The sequence below is a fragment of the Mangifera indica genome, unplaced genomic scaffold (genome assembly GCF_011075055.1).
Source record: "Mangifera indica cultivar Alphonso unplaced genomic scaffold, CATAS_Mindica_2.1 Un_0021, whole genome shotgun sequence".
NCBI classification, from domain to species: domain Eukaryota; kingdom Viridiplantae; phylum Streptophyta; class Magnoliopsida; order Sapindales; family Anacardiaceae; genus Mangifera; species Mangifera indica.
In genome coordinates this window covers 55,094-60,160 of record NW_025401113.1, presented here as the reverse complement: position 1 = coordinate 60,160, position 5,067 = coordinate 55,094, and the positions used below count along the sequence as shown (strand labels likewise).

The 5,067-nt window shown below is 35.5% G+C and overlaps 1 pseudogene; it reads right to left on the bottom strand.

The window, feature by feature from the left end:
* Positions 1 to 2,510: 2,510 nt before the first annotated feature.
* On the bottom strand, positions 2,511 to 4,301 carry LOC123206001 (annotated as a pseudogene).
* Between the last annotated feature and the right edge of the window lie 766 nt (positions 4,302 to 5,067).

Here is a 5,067-nt window from a genome sequence, read left to right as displayed (position 1 = left end):
AAGCATGCTGATCTTTCATGCAACAAAAAGACGAAGACGTTTCATCGTCTTCATTTCTTTGATAAGATGAAGAACATTTGTCTTTGTCTAACCAAAGATCAGCATCTCCATATCACGTCAATCTTTAGTCATATTTCTTTGGCGACGCTGATCGTTTGGAAATCTTCAATTGTCTAGAGATGCTTCGACATCTAGAGATGCTTTATTTGGACATGTTAAAGTTAAATGATTTTGGCTGAAGATCAGTGTACTTCAATGAGAGAAGAGGAGTTCTGGGAAGGTTGACTATCAGAGATAGTTGTTGGAGAAGTAGAAAAAAACTCTAGAGGAAAATTGTCACTTTTCAAATTGTGAATAAGGAAAATTTGTTAGTTTTTTAAACTAAAGGGGGCAAATGTGACAAAATTTTAGGTTTTTGTATATTTTTAGTTAAATAATATTTTTATCTTTAACTGTAATAGTAAATTTGATAGAATAATGGATATTTGAGTTTTTAAAATTTCGTGTATAGGAGTTTGGAATTTAACCAAACCTTGGGTGGCCTATATAGAGAGAGAAAGAGAGATGCGGTCATTTCCCCTCTTATAGAAAATGCATAGGAGTTACACTAAAAAGTGTGTAACTACAACGTAAGCAAACAACTAGCCAAACAAGAAATAAAATAAGATCTAGACGTTAGACGTGTCACGTACTCACGAATTGACTTAAAATATAAGTAGAAACATTTTTATCTAGAAGTAGCAAGAACGATGAATTTTAATAGTTTTCATCATCTCTTCAACCTTTCATTTCCATTTCTTAACTTTCATAAGATCACATTCTACTCTGTCATTATCTTTGACCACTGTAAGATATTGTTATATACGAAAGTTATTAAAAATCTAAATTCAATGTACTAGGATATAACTTGTCTCATAATGTAATTACTTAGTTACATTTGCCTCTTATGCTATAATACAAAATTGTATAGAGGCAATTGAGGATAATTCTTTTGTAAATAACATTGATATTTTGCCAAAATTTCTCTAAGATGTAAATAATATAACAGTAAATATAAGCTTTTGAGTAATAAGTTAAATCACTTTAAAAATATCGTTGTATTATCATATTTCATTGTTTTTAATCACTTATATTAAATTACACACAATATCAATATATTTCTCGTTGGAATGATTTTTGACATCAACTACATATCCTATGAATGTTAGGTGACCATCAAATGAAAACAAGTAAGTAAACAACAACTATATATAGGTACTCCCTCGATCTCAAACCCTAAATATTGTTCTTCTTCAAGTATGACTAAGAGATCACTCGTTCTGGATATCTAGCTTTTAAGCTTCTTTACATTATAAATGAGAATGTCAACAATTAGTTATACAAATGCACCAAGGAACAGAGAATAGAGGTTATAATTAATTAAGTATAATTATTAATTATAGGTAGATTTTAAAGAGATTGAAAGGAGCATGTATATAGTGCTGCTGCTGCAGAATGTCATGGTATGGACCTCACTAGGTATAAAAATTTGAGAACGCCCGCCCACAATTTGTGTGCAGTAGAATCGCTGACTTTGCTGCATAATAATTATCAGAATTACTAATTGCTACTGGACACATCTGCCCCAGCTCTTGCCTAAAGAACCCACTGCGCACAACTACATCCCATTAGTCCTTTTTTATGCTTGTAATTGGGATCAATTTATGCGACTTTGCAGAAGGGACAATTTCCCAAATGTCAGTCTAAATCCACTGATATGGCCCATACGAATTTCAATTTTATCAATCAAGTTATTCTTATCTATTATGCGGTTATAGATCGTTTAACAAATTTCACATTGAAAAAATATAAAAAATTAATTATATATGAGTATTTTATATTGTTTGTGGATAATATAATAGTAAATTCCTAAACTATCAATTGACTATATTTCGAATTATTGAATCAAGATGTTACAATAATACATTTGGATGTGTTTTATGATGTGGGTTGAGAGTATCTTGTTATAAACTTATTTTACTAGAGTAAACTGGATTTAAAGTTGAAAATATCATGTCATATTGTGTGTTTAAGATCTAACCTCGTACAATCTAATTATCTTATTCTTCAACAAGATCTAAAGGGTCATAGCTAGGGCAATAAAATGAGGATGGACTATTCTTAATGGAGTGGTTCTAGATATCATAGATTAAGGATCATTTTACCACCCAAGGTCTTACTATATTGATTAATTGTTAATTAGATCTTTCTTGAACACAAAGGGGAAGGAAAGCCAAAATTTCTTCTTGAGTGGTTTAGTAGTCAAGCTCACCTACGACAAGATTCAAATGGAACAAAACTTTGATGTCATCTCTCCTTTAATTGTGGATGTTTGCATGGTTCCATCCCTGCACTGCACCAGTACTCTCCATGGTGAACCTTAATTTGCCTCAGAAGTCATACTCCTTTCGGTTCCAAGTCCATGGTGTACACCATGATTCTCCTAAATTAACGTTAAGGAAAGAGAGAGATATCTATATACGATCATATTCATCAATCAATATTCAGTACTCATATATATGAGACAGCCAATAGCACATTACATGAAGTCCAAAAAATTAAGAGCTAGCTAGATAAATAATAATCGGCGGTGATGATCATAAAGTATACGTTGTCACGAATATATAGATATAAATTACTTGAAGGGATCATTGTAGTCTCTGTTTGCTTCCGGAATTGGGTTCCTTCCCACAATCTATCAGAGATTGGAAGTGAACTTGTTAGTATGTTGAGTCCCAATGGCGCTGCCTGCACTTGATGATGTAGCAAGGTGGAGAATTGTGACGGTTGATTGAAATTATAGGGTGGTGGTTGTTCTTGGTAGGTTAATAGTCCGTGAAATTCATCGAGGGCGGTGGTGCAAGTGGGGACTAAAGAGTTGCATACTTGTTTAGACTGGTCAAGGAACAAGCCATCTGTGCTGATTGGAGCTGGCGCCATTGTTGGACGGTAAAGGTTTTGCTTTGAAAGGCCAAGAACTGTGGTGACATCTGAGCTTGTACTTCCATCTGTTTCACTCATCTTTTCCATATCAAGTTGCGGTGAATTTCGTGATTGGTTTCCGAAAGTCTGGAACGTCCTCTTCATTGCTAAATGTTGAGCTGCTCTTGAGGATATGCATTCGATGATGGCGTAAAGCTCCTTGATGATGATGAAGATGAGGCTCTCGTTGGAAGTGAACGAGGAAGAGAGGAATGGTCTTCAACTCCAGCTCTCTTGTACACGCGACACAATGATATTTCTGCCTGCATTAAAACCAAACCCATTAATTTACACAAGATTGGACACATGAAATTGTAACTAAATAAATTAGGGTTTTAGATATTATGAACATACATAAATCTATATATGTATGTATGTATGTATGTATGTATGTATGTATGTATACGTATCTTCATATTGAAGAAGTTAGGTCAGAATTATGGCGATTATCTTTTGGTATCGTTCAGTTTCATGATGAGGAAGACGATACTCGTTCATAATCCAACTGGTTCTGATGCCTTTAGGAGCTTTCCCAGAATAGAAAACTAGGGTTTCCTTCAACCCAATTGATCGAGAGCTCTCACTTTTGATCATTCGATCAGCTCCGGTCGCCTTCCACTACCCAGAAGTTGTCACTCTATTAGGCCTGTCCCCATTCCTGTACTTTCTATCTCTCGGCACATAAAAGAACCACTCTTTCTCCCCTATCGCCGCCAAAGCTTCAACCCAGAAAAAAAGAAATTTCAAAACAACATTAGAAAGCTATAAAGGAAAGAAAAAGTAAAAGCAAGATAAGAAATAAGAAGCCATCATAAGTGTCTTGACTGGAGCAAAGAGAATCACAGGACAGCTGGCCAGGCAGTAAGTGTCTCGGCCGAGAGTTCCCTCCATACATAAAAATGAGGAAACGCAGATAAAGAAGAGGTGCTGGTGGAATTCAGAAGAGGATCCCCATAGCACGCAGTCAGATGATGCAATAAGAAGAAGATTAAGATTATGTATATATACGGATAAAGTTATGCCTCGTGGAAGAGGGAGAGTTTGTATTTTATTTTTTTATAATTACCAGGGAGTTCCCAAGGGTCATAGCGATAAAGATCAAGAAAAGTGATGAGTTCGACATTGAAACACTCGCCCTCAACCTTACGGCGAAGGTAGAACTCAACCAGTTCTCTTTCGGTGGGATGGAAACGAAAGCCCGACATCACCATGTCATGTTCACGGTGATCTTCATCCTCATCCTTGTTGCTGTTGTTCATGCTTGGAGTTGCAATCGCCATAAACTTATAAAACAAAAAGGAAAATTGTTGTAGCTCTTTATATACATGAAAGTGGAGGATGAAGAAGAAGAAATGGAGGGAGTAAATAGAAACATCTACATGGGTTTTTATGAGCCAAACGCAGATGTGGCCTTTTTATTTTCTCTCAAGGCAACAGTATATGGGCATGTGTGCCATCGTGTAATTAAAACCACGTTTCGAAATCCCTGAGAAATACATCCTTATCTAAAATTCAAGCGCACTAACAATACAAGTGCATGCATACCCTATGCATGGGTGTGTATCATGTCCAAACTTGGCTAAATAACTTGTATCACATCCAAAAGACCATTTTACCCTTTATCACGTCACGCGTCGATGTGTAACCTTCATACACGACTGTGCATCTCAAATTGCATAAATAATAAATTCTCACACATCGTTACTCAACTCAGACAAAAAGACAAAAATAACCTTTGACATACGTACGAGTGTTACAAGAATCAAGCAGTTGAGGAATAAATAGATTCCCTTGGTCAAGGTATTTTGGAGAAATCATAAAATTGAGGAGGCTATTTGGGAGATAGAGCACATCACAAGAGAGAACATCTTGAGTTACTTCCAATGAATTCTAGGGTCAAAATTCCATTAAGAAAGAAAGAATTGTAACACTTACAGTTGCATATCAAGGGCAAAATAATCTTTATGCATGAGTTGGATGTGACTTAAAAGTCCATGTGTGAGTTATCAATGACATATAGTGGTGCATAGTGAGGCCATACCTATG